The 15,323-nt window shown below is 47.4% G+C and overlaps 1 long non-coding RNA gene across 1 annotated transcript in view; it reads right to left on the reverse strand.

The window, feature by feature from the left end:
- LOC124502697 (uncharacterized) overlaps positions 1 to 15,323 on the reverse strand; it is a 112,268-nt gene that overhangs the window by 77,181 nt on the left and 19,764 nt on the right. The window contains exon 2 of the long non-coding RNA XR_006959983.1: positions 126 to 204. This is a non-coding gene — a long non-coding RNA (uncharacterized LOC124502697). The remainder of the gene's footprint in view (positions 1 to 125; positions 205 to 15,323) is intronic.

Genomic DNA, 15,323 nt, shown 5'->3' on the forward strand with positions numbered 1-15,323 from the left:
ACTGTTTCTGGCCTGACTCATTATCTCAGCCCTGCACAAGGGCCAAAGGATCGACCGGACAAAGACAGAGCACCCTGGGCAGCTGGGGAGGGGTAGGGGGTGGGGGCAGGGAGGTAGCCTGTTACCTGGTAATAGATTTTCCTGTCCCAGGCACAAGGCAGAAGTTTAGAGAGCTTCTCACACCAGTGCTGCGTCTAGGAGTACCTGGTGAACAAAAAAAAAAAACCACACACACATAAGCTTTCCCCCACATCCATGGTGCCTTTTCATGACTTAAGAAGCAGTTTCTCCTTAGATTGTCTCATCTAATCCTTACAACAAGCCTGTGAGGTGACCATTATGCTTATCCTATTTTATGGATGAGAAAATTAAGAATCAGAGAAGTAGAGTGGTTTGTCAAAGGCCAGAACTAGAAGGAGACCTAGAACAATTCTGGCACATTAGCTTTTGCATAAATGGATGCACCCATGGATGGATGGGTGGGCGAATAAAAGAATGACTCCCAATGTTTCGCCACATCACATCGTCCCCAAGACAAATGCTACTTCTAAGAACTTCCCCAAAGATCTCTTCTCTGAATTTCCTCCTCACATCATCGCTCCCCTTGTGAAGTTGGCAGAACTGGATTAAAGGTGATTCCCTGATGAAATCCCAGAAACTATTTTGACAGTGGCACTAGATTCACCTTGAAGCCCTATAATCAGGTCCCACCTGGAGCTCAACCCCTAGAGCCCTCCTCTCCCCACAACCAATGCCACTTAGCACCCCTGTCCCTGCTAAGGGTCAGACACAGAGTGAGGACTGAGCCTCGCTCAGCAGGATGGATTTCAGCTCTCAACGCTCAGAGTGGGGTCCCCAGACCCACAGCGTCAGCATCACCATCAGCTGGGAGCTTGTTAGAAATGCAGAATCCTGGGCCCCACCCTAGACTGACTGAATCCAAATCTGTATTTTCACAAGATGCCCAGGAGACTCAACAGGAGTGATAGAAGCTTCAGCCTTCTTTTAGGATACAGTTTTTGGTCCCCCATGCTCCTAGCCTGACTATTCCCATCTGTTTCACTTCTGTAATTAGGGTTTGCCTTGCCTCTGAGAGAGATTCCTACCTACACTCCACTTACGACAACTGTATCCCTTGTTATTAGCATCGTTCCCTGTGACTAAATGTTTTGAGGGGACCCCTGCCTACCAGCCCCAGGCTCTTTGGGATTAGAAACCTCAGTCTAAAATCTTGCAGTCTTGTCAGACGAGAAAGTATGATCCTGTATGTCTATACATCCCAGATAGACTTTGCAATTAGAAAGACATGGGTTTGAATCCTGAATCTGGTATCAGACTTGAAGTAAACTGCAAACTCTCCAAGTCCTGCCTGTGAAATGAAAGCAATGAATGAAAGCAGTGCGGGATTTTTCTGAGTATTTCGCAGATCACAGAACTAGAAGCCATTGGCCCAAGGTAGGTGTTCAGTAAAAGTTCCACTTCCACGCCCCTCCCATAGATGGCTGTGTCAAACCTGCAGACAAACATCCAGGATCCTGATACCGTGAATCAGTGATCACTCCCCTAAATTTGTTAGATGCTCCAGGCTACAGGTAATAAAAGCCCTGACTGACGTGGCTTAGACGATAAGGAATTTATTATCTCATGTAACAAGTAACCCAAAGTCTAGGAGTAGTAAATTCATCGGTTCAGTACCACCTTCAAGGACCCAGGTGCCTGTCTCCTTCCTATTCTGCTATCTTTAACACGCCTTAAAGGCCCATGAAGCCTGCAGACTTCCGGGCATCACACAACACTTTCAGAGAAAAAGGAGTTTCCTACCATGCATCTTTTTTTTTTTTTTTTTTTTTTAGTTTTCCAGAACAAGATACAACAGATTCCCTCTCTGTCCCCTGAGCCAAGATTGCACCATACACCCATAACTGAACTGTTCACTGGTCAGGCCAATCATGATCTCCTCCCCGGGGCTAAGAAAGGGCCCAGCATTAATGAAGCACATAGTTTCACCGGGCAAGGAAACAAGGTAGAGCAACCTTTTGGCTGATCAATCAATGGTGTCTACCAGACATCTGCTTCCCAGGGTGGGCCTTCCCACCACTACCTGCTGCACTAAAGTGCCACCCAAGCCGATGGCCACATTCTCAATGTCCCCATTCTGCCCGTAGCACTGGTTCTCAAATTCATGTACACCTTGGAATCACTTGGTGAATTTTTTTTTTTTTTTTAATACTGATGCCTGGCTCTCCATCCCAGAGATTCTGAGCTTGAGGATTCTTTAAGTCTCCTAAGATGAGCTGCTTTTTAAAAATTTATTTATTTTGGGGAGAGACGGAGAGAGAGAATCCCAAGCAGGCTTCCGGATCAGCGTGGAGCCCAACGTGGAGCTCAATCCCATGACCCTAGGATCATGACCTGAGCTGAAATCAAGAACTGGATGCTTAAAGTGACTGAGCCACCCGGGCACCCCATAGATGAGCTGATGTTTGAGAACCACTTGTCTATAGCAGCAGCTCTCAACTTTTAAGGTACGTCAGAACTGTCTCCAGTGTTTCTGATTCAAGAGGTCTGGGGTGGGGCCTCAGGGTTTGCATTTCTAATTTCTAAGAAGTTCCCAGGGGATCCTGACGGCACTGATCCAGGGACCACAGCTGGAGAACCACTGGTCTGTGGTTCAATGTGCATATGACTTACTTGAAGAATCTTATTAAAATGTAGATACAGGTCCACTAGGTCTGAAACGGGGCCCAGGAGTCGCCATTGCAACGAGATGCCAGGTGATGCTCACAGCCCAAAGTACATGACAGGGTCTAGAGCAGAGTTTAGCAAACTAGGATCCACGGGCCAAATCCAGGTCACTGCCTGTTGTTTGTAAATAAAGTTTTATTAGAACACCACCTCACTCATTGATTTACACACTGTCTGTGGCTGCTTTTGCAGCATCAGAGTTGAGTGGTTGCAATAGAGACCACATGGCCTGCAAAGCCAAAAATATTCACTGTCTGGTCCTTTACCAAAAAAGGCTACAGACCCTGGTCTAGAATGATCACTGAGTTTCAAATTTGTACGCTGGAATCACCTAGAGTCTTCAAAGCTACCGACGCCACTCGTAGAGATTCTAATGTTACTGGTATGGGGTTCAGCCTGGGCATTGAGATTTCTATCAACTTCCGAGATGATTCTGCTGTGCATTTGAGAATCGCTGATCTCCTGGACACCCTCCCAGCCCCTGTAGCTGCACCAGACCTTCCATCCAGTATACCCTTTACTTAGCAGGGCTCTGCCTCCAGCCTTCTGGTTTATCAGCTGCTCTAACTAAACAACAGTCCAGGAAGGGCCAGAGGTGGGGCCCTCCCCAGGGGAGCATTCTGGAGGTGTTTCCTCTCATTTGGATATGTAAGATTTGGCACACTCATTCACAATAAACAAACAGGCATTCCCATCCCTCCCCAGCTAAACCTCATCTAGACTGAATGTGCTACAAAGTCCATCTGGCCTCCCATCCCACTGAGAGAGTCACCGTTGTCTCTGAACCATGGCATGAAGCCACATACCAGATGTGCTCCTGAAAAAAATGTGAATTGTCCTTCCTGGAAAGGGAGAAAAGAATTCCTGGCAACGGGAAGTGGGTTTTCAAGCCTCCATTTCCAAATGCAGTGCACAGGCCCTTGGCAACAGGTTCCAGTTAAAGCCCCCAGGAGTCCCATGGGGCCACTTGCAAAGTCCTTTAGGAAACCTCAGACCCTGGCTTCAGAAGAATTGTGATTTAAAAAGTCATATGGGCACTGCCGGCAAGTCAAAATTAAAAACACTTCTGTCATGTCATTATACATTTGTCCAAAACCATAGAATGGACAATACCAGGAGTGAACCCTAATGTCAACTGTGGACTTCAGGCAATCATGGTGTGCCCGTAGGTTCATCAGTTGTGACAAATGTACCACCGTAGGGGGATGCTGATGGTGAGGGCACTGCACGTGTGTGGGGGCAGGGGCTATGCAGGAAATCTCTGTGCCTTCCCTTAAAACTACTCTCATAACGGGGTTGCCCAGGTGGCTCAGTGGGTTAAGCATCCGACTTCAGCTCAGGTCATGATCTTGCAGTTCAGTTCGGAAGTTCGAGTCCCACATCAGGCTCTGTGCTGACAACTTGGAGCCTGGAGCCTGCTTCGGATTCTGTGTCTTCCTCGCTCTCTGCCCCTCCCCCACTCATGCTCTGTATCTCTCAAATATAAATGAACATTAAAAAAAAAAACTACTCTCATAAGTAAATAGTCCCACTACTTCTCAATATACTCTGGAGCTTGGGGGCTTCAAGAAGTATTGAGCAGACATATATTATTTTAACTCAAGAACCCTATTCCCCTTACTCTGGAGTCATAACTGCCTTCAGGAAGGTGTTTCAACTCTACCAACCACAGGAGCTGCTATCTTCCTCAGCTTCTGTGTGCCTGGCCGCAGCTGACCAGCTCGGGAAGAAGCCCTGATTCAGTTTGGGCCAGTCAGGGTCCCACCACCCTAGCCCCACGGGGTTGGCCTAGAGCTGGGCTTCTGACTCACACTAGGCCAGTCATACCGGTTCCCTGGGACATCAGGGCAGAGAAAATGAGCCTCAGTCCCTCTCTTGTGGGCAAGCTGAGCTATGTGAGGAAAGGAGTGTCAGCACATTTCCCAGTATGGGGACAAAGCCAGCCTGAAAGAATGAAGCCAACAACCAAATAAAGATGGGATGGGGAGAGAGTCCTTGTGGCATTCAAGACTCCCCCCCCCAACTCCTATTGTCCCTGACGCACAACTGTGCCCCCTCTCATGATCATTTGAGCCAAAACATCCCCTTTTTGCTTACAGTAGTTTTAATTTGGCTTCTGTTACATGCAACTGGCTACTGTAGGGAAATGCTGCCAGGCAAAGCATGTTGGTGAGGGGCTGCGATGAACCAGGGTCCCTCGGCTGGACCCAAGGTGCAGCACCTCTTGGGTGGAGCTCCGAGCAAAGAAAATAAGGGGTGCACAGTTTTCTTGATATTATAGGAAGGAGGAAAGGACACATATTGGCTATGTTTCTACGGCAATAAAGCTGCATAATTAACTCCAAAACTCAGAATCTTAAAAACAAGCACTTATTTTTTGTACTTCTGGCATAATTGTATCATTCTACTGAGGTGGATTGGGTTATTCTCAACTCTTTACTCTCTCTCTGTAATAGAAATGCATGCCCTCTGCCGTGTGATTCTCCAGCACCTCCCATGAGAGTAGATTTTCTCCACTCTGTTGCTGTGGGATTTGATCACATGACTTGCCTTAGCCAGAGGGACATGAGGAGAGGTGAAGTGGGCAGAGCCCAAATGTGCTTGCACGGTCTGGAGTGGCTTCTCGTGCTCCATCACTGCCCTGAGAAGACTGTGCTCTCGGTAGATGCTGGTTCCAGAATATTGTCAGAAGCAGAATATTGTTCAGAAGCAGACCTGAACCCAGAGCCAAGCCTGGCCAAGCCCAGCAGAACCACGGCTGACGCACAGGACCAAATGCTTGGTGCTGCATGCCAGTGAGTCTGGAGCTGTTTGTTACCCGGCATCATTTCGACAGACATCTGACTGGCAGATGATGTGACTGATGTAGGTAGTACTTAACTGTAGCAGTGCGAAGTGCTTAGCATGTGTCCTCTTACTTAATCCTCACAACAACTCAGTGAGCTAGATACGATTATCCCCTGTTTATAGACTAGGGAGTGGAAGCTCACAGAACCTATTTTCTCAATTCAACAGTACAGGTAATGACAGAACCAGAGATGGACATGTACTGACTCAGTAGGTTCTGATACTCACAACCTTTTTTTTTTCAGTTGAGTTAGGAAAACAACCAGTCACATGTTCCAAAGGGTCCCAGCCCTGATTGTTGCATTTCCATTAGCATCAGATCCATTATGATACAAGGGACAGGAGCTCAGTGGTGGCTGTAGCTGTCAGCCAGAGGGAGAGAAAGTTCCATCCAGCTCCTGCCAGGCTGAGGAAAGAGGCCTGATGTGCAGGTTCAATGTGTGGAAAAGGTCATATGTACCCCTGTTGGCATGCAGTATTGCTCTGGCCTGTCTAGGTACCATTCCTCCCTTCTCCCTTATGAGTAAAACATCAGTTTTCTTCAGGTGACAAAGTACCCAGCTCAAGAGATAAACCATAATTAATTGGTCCAAACGCGCCGTTCCATCTTATCTCCCTTTGCCAGGTACTAGGCCCAGGTATGGGCATCCAACCTGGTTCTGGAAATTAAGATGCTGAGGAAGGTCTAACGTGCTTCTGGGAAAGCTATGTCTCCCTAATAAGAGAGGGACACCCTCTCCCTTACTGCCTGGTCACTGGGGAGAGGACGTGATGCTCAAAGCTGGTGCAACCATACTTCAGTCATGATAGAAGACATCGCCCAACACACTGGGAATCACAGAGCAGTAAGACAGAAAGATCTGGGTCCATGACCACATCACTGAGTTGTCGAAATAGCCCTCTAACCACCTAATTTCCTGTTATGCAAACAATTAATCTCCTTATACTTTAAGCCACTGGTAGTTTGGCTTTCTATTATTAGCAGCCACATGCATCTGTCTTAGTTATCTATTGCTGCATAAAATTACCACAAACTTAACTACTTAAAACAACACACATTTATCATGTCATTTTCTGGAGGCCAGAAACCTAAACATATCTGGGTCTAATGCTTCAGGATCTCTCAAGAGGCTGCATTCAAGGTGTCTGGTAGGCCTGGGGTCTTGTCCCAAATGACTCTGGTTGTGACACATTTTGGGTCCTTGCTGGCTATTAGCTGGAAGCTGCCCTCAGTTTCCTGCCAACAGGACTGCTCCACAGGACAGCTCAGAACACAACATCAAAGCCAATAAGAGGGAGTCCTTCAGCACGGTGGAAGTCAGAATCTTCCATGATGTATTCAGAGAGGTGACATCCCTTCACCTTTACCATACTCCATTGGTTAGACACAGTTACAGGTCCCACCCACTCACACGGACAGGATTACACATGGGCATGTGTGCCAGGAGGTGTAGGTTATTGGAGCCGCCCTGCAGCCTGCCCACCATCACACCCTTATTGATAACCTCTATCAAGCAATCCTTCAGATTAAAATCCTCCCACCCACCTTGTCTGGACCCTGAGTCAAACAACCTCCGTCCTAACAAATACTTCTGAGGCACTTGGAAAATTTTTAATATAAACTATACATTAGATGATACGATGAAAACGGTGTTGATTTTATTAAGTGTACTAATGGCATTGTGATTATATAAGAAAAAGACCATGTGACTATATAGAAATACACAATACAGTATGTTGGGATGAAATACGTTGGGACGAAATGCCATGATGTGTGAAGTCTGCTTTCAAATATTTCAGCCAGAAGAAATGAAAAAAAGAATAGAGCAAATGGGCAAAAACATGGTAATTGTTGAATCTAACTGATGAATATATGAAAATTCATTGGAGTACCTTTCAACTTGCAAGTATGTTCAAATTTTTTAACAATTTTTTTTTAATCTGGCAACCCTTTTCTGACTTCCTTAAAGCCAAGAACTCCACATGAAACACACAGGATTGAGTGAAAGTGTGTTGAGACACAAGTGGCTCTGAGATGATGACGGGGTTGTCCTTGAAGGTCTGTCCCTGCCTCCTTCTCCAGTGTGCTGCTCTCCTACGCATATGCCCTAGCCCTGCCATCCAAAACCATGCCTAACTCCCCAAACAGATGGTGCTTCTTTGAGCCCACTCCAAATGTTTGCATTGTCTGCACCTTTATCCAGGGATTTCTTCCAACACCATCCTCAATTCTATCTATCTGGTCCACCTCCAAAACTCAACTCAAGTGTCAGTTCCTCAAGTAGGAGTTCCCTGACCCCATCTGCTAAGTAGAATGGACCCTCCCTCTCTGGAGGCCCCTTTGTGTCTTATGCAGATGATTATTATAGTATGTATCACAATATATTGCAATTATTTACCTTCAGGTCTGATTCCCCTGCCAGGCTAAACTTCTTGAGCAGGAAGTTTCTAAAAAAAAAAGAGAGAGAGAGAGAGAGAGAGAGGGAAGGAAATTTCTCATTCTTCCCAGTATCCACAGTGATTAACACAGTGCCTGGCACGTAGTAAGTGCTAAATAAATGTTGAAGAAATAAATGAGTGGCTGAATGAATAGATAAATAAGTGAAAATATCTAGCACAGAGCAATAATATCTATACACCCAATTTCAACGTATTGATCAGATAGCAATGAGTCCTGTAAAATGTTCAGCTTACTCAATGATTTCCACAATCCAGACAAGCCCTCCCCAGACATATGAGTCTTGTCTGCTCTAAATATGGGAGCACTGCAAATCCCAATACAGAAAAGAGTCTAGAACACTGATGTTAAGACAAAGCACCAAGCACAATTCCCTTGTGTGACTCAGTACTAAACACGAAGAAACAGTTCCTAAAGAGATGCTGCAGAAATTGTCTTAGAATTGGTCTTAGGGTAGCTTTGCTGACAGCTGCTGTTCCATGCAGGCAGCACTCAGAACAAAACTATGGGACAGGAAGGCAGATTTGGGCTCAATATCAAAGATTTTCTTTAAAAGTTAAAGTTCCCCAGGGGCGCCTGGGTGGCTCAGTTGGTTGAGCATTCAACTTTGGCTCAGGTCATGATCTCACAGGTCATGGGTTCGAGCCCCGCATCAGGCTCTATGCTGGCAGCCTGGAGCCTGCTTTGGATTCCGTGTCTCCCTATCTCTCTCTGCCCCTCCCCTGCTCATGCTCTGTCTCTGTCTGTCTCTCTCTCTCTCTCAATAAATAAATAAACATTAAAAAGAAATTTAAAAGTTAGAGTTGCCCAGGGTGCCTGAGTGGCTCAGTCTGTTAAGCATCTGACTTGGGCTAAGGTCATGATCTGATGGTTCGTGACTTCGAGTCTTGCATCAGGTGAGCAAGAGCCCCACTTTGGGTGAGCCCTGCTCCTCTCTCTCTCTCCTTCTCTCTCTCTCTCTCTCTGTCTCTCTATCCCTCGCTCACTTGCACGCTCTCTCTCTCTCAAAAAAAAAAAAAAAAAGTTTCTAGTAGTAGGAAAGGCCACCTCATAGAATCAGGAGTTCCCCATTCACCCAAAAGTTAACAATTATTAAATAAATATCAGGCACCCACCGTTGCAGGTGTTGGGTCACTACAGTGAACAACATAGAAAAGTAAGCATCTCTTTGAGACAATATGCTGGATAAGCCAAGGTAAGGTGAGGTGATTTCAAAAGTACTATGCGGGTGTGGTCCCCTCAACCTAGACCCCTAGACATCGGACCAGATGACCTCTAAAGTTCCTTCCAAATATAAGATCTGTTTTTCTTGTCCTGATGATCCTTTCCAAGCTATCGATTTCACGTAGGACAAGTAGCTTCTGTACAGATGATATGAGATGTCCATTATCAAAGAATGTAAACTTAATCGTATCTCAACAAAGCTGATGAGGAAAGGAATGTAAACTTGAGGAAGCAAGATCCATGGGTGTATTATATCCATGTACCCATGGCTGTTGTATTCAGAGAGCTTGGCACATAAGAGAGACTCAATACAAATTTGAATAAATGAGTCATTGAAGTGGATAGTAGGGGACAAAAACGAGAGGGACATTACCACTGGGAGGATGGGGAAGAGGGCCACTGTGTATGCGAGGGCCATGAGGAGTACAAAATTAAGGGCAAAGGAGTTTTGAAAAGTCTTTCTGTCCCTTTTAATGGCCATTCTCATTGTCATTTTCACAAGAGGTTTGCAATAAAAAATTAATCACCTTTTCAGTTACTTTTGGATTCTGGACTGATCATTCTTTGCATGAGATTCATATTGGACTAAACACAAGGTGGCCTACAGTTTATACACATTATGATTTTTTTAACGTTGTAGGTAACCCTAACATTAGTCTATTGGCAATGGTATTTTCAAGACGCACCAGTCTTATCAACATGATTACTTCAGGGATGCCTGGGTGTCTCAGTCAGTTGGGCGTCCCATTCTTGGTTTCAACTCAGGTCATGATCTCATGGTTCGTGCTTGGTATTCTCTCTCTCCAACTCTGCCCCTCCCCTGTTCTCTCTATCTCTCTCTCTGTCTCTCTCTCTCAAAATAAATAAATTTTTAAAAAAATTTTGACGATGATTATTTCATAGAATTCACTTGCCATATCGCAAACCTGGGCTGCTAAAAAGGCATTCCTGAGGTTCACTGATCTACAATCAGCTTGTTGTCCAGTCCTGTTAGCTTGTCCAGCTTTCCTTTTTGGGCTTCATTCAGGCCACTGCTGAGGAAGGAGGCAAGACGCACTGACAGGAAAGGACCAACGAGAAGGTCTGTTGTGCAGTTTTGATTGGTCGGTGACGCGTACGGCATCTTGTAATGCCAAAGGGCCAATCGCTCTTGCAATGTGGCAAGAGTAGAAGTCTGAGACAGATGTGCAACCAGAGTTACAACTGCTGCACACACCTGGACACTGACTTCTTCCGTGGGTCAGTGAGCCACCGTGTTGGGCGACCTCTCCACTGGTGGGCACCCAAACGCCCTTGCCTTCTCATTGCCTCTCCCTGCTGTCACGAGCCATATCCTGCTCCATCATTACACTAAATAACTACACCCTTCAACACTTCCTGTCTCTCTAACATGAAGTATTACCTGAATTAATGCATATAAAAGTTCCCAGAGTTAGGTAAATATTATTGACCAAATATTATCGATCCCAACGTCACACAGCTAGTAAGTAAGAAAACAAGAAATTTCGATCGTATTCCAACAATTCTGTTACGGACTGAATGTTTGTGTCCAAAACTCATATATTGAAGCCTTAACTCCCCAGTGTGGAGATGGGGCCTTTGGGGAGGTAATTAAGGTTAAATGAGGTCATAAGGGTGGGGCCCTCATCCAATAGGACTGTGTCCTTATAAGAGGAAGAGACGCGAGAGATCTCTCTCTGTCTCTCTCTCCCTCTGCACTCACACAAAGAAAAGGCCAAACAAGGACACAGGAGAGGAAGTGGTCATCTACGAGCCAGGAAGACTCTGGTTCTCACCAGAAACCAAATCAGCTGGAACCTTGATCATGGACTTCTAGCTTCCAGAACTGAGAAAATAAATGTCTGTTGTTGAAGCCACCAGCCTGTGGTACTTTGTTCTGGAAGCCTGAGCAGACTAATACAAACCCCAGTGCCGTCCCCTCACTCGGCCCCTCCCCAGCAATATCAAACCTCTGGAGACACATCACTTTGTCCATCCAAACCTTCCGGACCCTCCTTATGTTGGGCCCTGTGCAGATGTCAGTAACCATGATAGCACCAACCATTTATTAAGCACTTACTACAGTCAGGCACTGTGCTATGCATTTGTCACTTAATCCTCCCATCCACTCTTAGGGAGGCACAATTTCTATCCCCATCTCACAGTTGAACAAACTGAGGTTGGGCACCTTGCCCACATAACTGGCAGGACCCAGATTCAAATCTTGGCAGTCTGGCCCCCGAGCCCTCGACCTTGCCCCCTCTCACAGCAGCTAACACTTGATTGCCTGACCTGTCTGTCCCTGTCTCCCCCAGAAGACTGTGGGCTCTTTGGGCTGGGACCTGGTTCGATCCGTCTCTGCATCTCTGCATCTCCAAGCCCTGGCACACGGGCCTGGTGCACCTTGAGTCTCACAAAAGCTTGGAGAATGAATGAATGAATGAATGATTCAACTTCACACTGGTAGCCACCTGTCAATGATCAGAAAATCTGCAGTCCCCTGGACTGTGGTTATTCACAAGGAATCTCAGTGTGGGATAATGAAAGTTACAGCATGTGCCGTCTGTCCACACAGCCTCCCTGTCTCCGTGCATGCACGTCTGAGTGAACAGATAACTCATGCTGAGATTTACTTAAAAGGCATTTAACTCAGCTCACACGTCTGCCGACCAAGCCTATTACTTGCAGAAATCTATTCCATGCATTACCATTTTGATTTCCAGCACAGAGAGACAGTGGTGGGCTGGTAGGATTTTTTTTTCCCTCTTGCCAGTTGAGTTACTGTCTGCTTTTGTGGAATAAATTGCTATAAATTGAGTTACCAGCACTCTAAAATGGGGAAATATATTCTCGATGCTCTATGGGCAGCTGACAACATTATGGAAATACACAAAGAGTGTGTCCAAGTTTATGTGAATGGTGACGAGCTGTGATGGATGGGGGGAGGGTGGCGGGGCAACCGGGTGGCCTCAGGCACAGACCCTCCTCGCTGCTTTCCCTCCCTCCCCGGGGAACTGGGGTAGCCTTCCCAAAGGCAGCTTTAGAGGTAAAACTCGAGGAAGATTAAAGCCGCAAGAATAAACAAGACGGCTGATCACAAGAACAACCGGCTTGGGAAATACAATAAAAACAGCCAGAAAGGATGGTATTGGGGACACTATTATTGCCCCACCCATATTCCCCCAGGGGCTCTTTCCTGTCCAATGCCTACCTCCCAACTTGTCTGGTGCTTTGCTTCTAAAGGCTCCTCCTGCAAACTCTCTTTGGAAGCCTGTGCTTGGGCTACTGGAGAGGCTTTGGGGCTTTGTGGCCCCCTGGGGGCAACTCTTAGCCAGTGACCATCTGGCGTGAGACTAGAAAGCCCAGCGACCTGGCTGGGAGTGGGGACAGGCTCTGACGTCTAACACACACTCCAGGGCATCCCACAAAGTCGGGCTGATGCCGGGGCCTCACCTAAAGTCAAGAGTTTTGCCTGGCTTCTTGTCCTCCCCTGTCTTCCTCGTCCAATTCACTTACAGGTTTTTCCTGGGAGCACCGACCTAACAAAGCATTTGGACACGAATGTTCGTCTCAGGGTCTGCCTCCAGGAAGGACACAGGGTTTGCAGTCAGGAGGCTTCTACCCACAGAGATGGGCTGTGGGAGCGGGTTGTGGGAAGTCCAGGAGCCGATGGGAACAACAGCTTCCAGGGAAATAGGATGGGAGCTGAGGACAGGAGGAGGGTCTCGGGAAGATCCTAGCAGTGCCTGGCAGAGAAAATCAGCTCCCATCTGCCAGGCACGGGTCCAGGAAGCCATATGATGCCCTTACCCGGCAAATAAGAACTTTCTTGACCCTTCTTCCCCTTTCCCCTCACATCCCCCCACCCAGGGCTCCACAGCCCCGGAGGAGTCAGAAATAGCAGCTCTCAGCGGACAAGAGGGGACTATCTCTGTTCCCGAAGCCAGCACCCTGTCTGCAACTGGCCCCAGCCGGAGAGGGGAGGGAGGTGAATTACCTTGGAGAGACAGTGCAGTATCGACTAACGGACTGGACTGTATATTCCGATGTCTGAACCAAGGTTCTGTTTTGCAGCTTAAAGTGACCATAGAATTTTCTTTTCCCTCGGCTGACCAGTAGAGCGGGACCACCTGGGATTCCATCCAGGGCCAGGGAGGAGGCAGCTCTCAAGTGAGCATGAGAGGCACAGGAGGGGACAATAATACAGTGGCTTTGAGGACTGTACCTCACAAGTCCTGAATGTTCAACATGCAAGTTACAGTCTAATAAACGTCTATCGTTAGTATTACTTACCATTCATGTTGCTGTTGGTTTGCTAGATAGAAGGGTTTTTCTAAGCCGCTAGGACAGGTGGGTCATCAGCAGGAGTGCCCCGGTGAGAACGGAAACAGCTGAGTTAGGAGGCTGCTGCTGTAAGAGATGACGTAGGAGACACCGGGACTGGCCGCCCGAAGCCGTCTGTATCTGCTTTCCCCTTGCTGCCCTCTACTTTGAGGCTGGAAAGTGGAACACTCGCCCACCCAGACTCCCTTGCAATGAAGGGAAGTCATGTGACACAGTTCTGGCCAATGAGATGCAGACAGGAGGCCCCAATAAAAAGACAAAGGTTCGCAATTAGGAGCTATGGCCCAGAAGGTGGAAATGATGCTCAGAGAAGCAGCAGCTACCTTGTGACCGTGAGGTCCGAGGACGGCGGAGCCAGAGTCCCTGCTGACGTCGTTGGGCTTCTGTCCCGCTTCTGGACTGTTTGCCTCACACTTCTTCTTGCACGTGAAAAATACACTCATTGACTTTTTTTTGAAGTTTATTTATTTATTTTGAGAGAGACAACATACGCAGGGGAGGGGCAGAAAGAGAGGGAGAGAGAAAGTCCCAAGCAGGCTCTGCACTGTCAGTGCAGAGTCCAACGCAGGGCTCGAACTCACAAACCGTGAGATCAGGACTTGAGCTGAAATCGAGAGTCCGACGCTTAATGAACTGAACCACCCAGGCGCCCCGCACTTGTTGCCTTTTGAAACGACTGCAGCAGAGTTTTCTGGTCCTTGGTCCCAGCTGGTACAGATGAGGAGGGCCTGACCTAAAGAGGCATGGATTGGGGGGGGGGGGGTTACAGGGAAGAACGTGGGGACACTAGGAGATAGAACTGACAAGATCTGGTGTCTGGACATGAGAGAAGCAGGGAGTCAGGGATGACGAGTGTCTTTCCCAAGACAAGTAATAGAGCAGTCGGAACAGATTTTAGCGAAGAAAGGTCAATAACTATCATTTTAGTAAGTTGCTATGGACTGAATTGTGATCCCCCCCCCAAATTCGTAGGTTGAACCCCTATGTAATGGCATTTGGAGATGGGACCTTTGGGGGTGATTAGGTTTAGATGAAGTCACAAGGATGGAACCCCCATGATGGGGTTGGTGACCTTATATGAGGAGGAAGGACACCAGTCTCTCTGGCTGCCATGTGAGCAGAGAGAAGGTGGAGGTCTGCAGACCAGGAAGAGAGGTCTCACCAGGAATCAAATCAGCCAGCGCCTTGATCTTGGACCCGCAGTCTCCAGGACACCGAGCAGACTGAGATAAATATCTGTTCTTTAAGCCACCCAGTCCTCGGAATTTTGTTCTCACAGCCCAGGCATCCCAACACCTAAGCTCTGTGTATTGTGCTAACGAATGGGCTTTGTCTCCTATTGTCCCCAAATTGTGCACACACCCACAAAAGGAGGACAATGAGCACCAAACACTCCCACGTCGAAAGAGCACTGTCACACAGCCACAGAGGGTGTGCCGAGAGAGGACAGAAGCACCTCGGCTCCCTGGTCATCACCCCTCCTCAAACCCCCAGCCTCTGTGAGCAGAAGAGATCAAGGAATTAAAGGGAACTCTTTAGATCAGGGGGACCTCTGAACTAGGGGACAGGGCTGCAACGGGTCCTTTCCAGTGACACCTCCCACCCCAGCCAACTGCAGGAAAGTCTCTTTTGAAGATTAGGTCTCTGTCTCAGTTTGGGTTCCCCCAGAGGGAGACCTTGAGGCAAGGATTCACAGATGAGAAGT

Source organism: Lynx rufus, unplaced genomic scaffold (genome assembly GCF_022079265.1).
Source record: "Lynx rufus isolate CCGP_SWC_20201006 ecotype Redwood Valley unplaced genomic scaffold, mLynRuf1.p SCAF_7, whole genome shotgun sequence".
NCBI classification, from domain to species: Eukaryota; Metazoa; Chordata; class Mammalia; order Carnivora; family Felidae; genus Lynx; species Lynx rufus.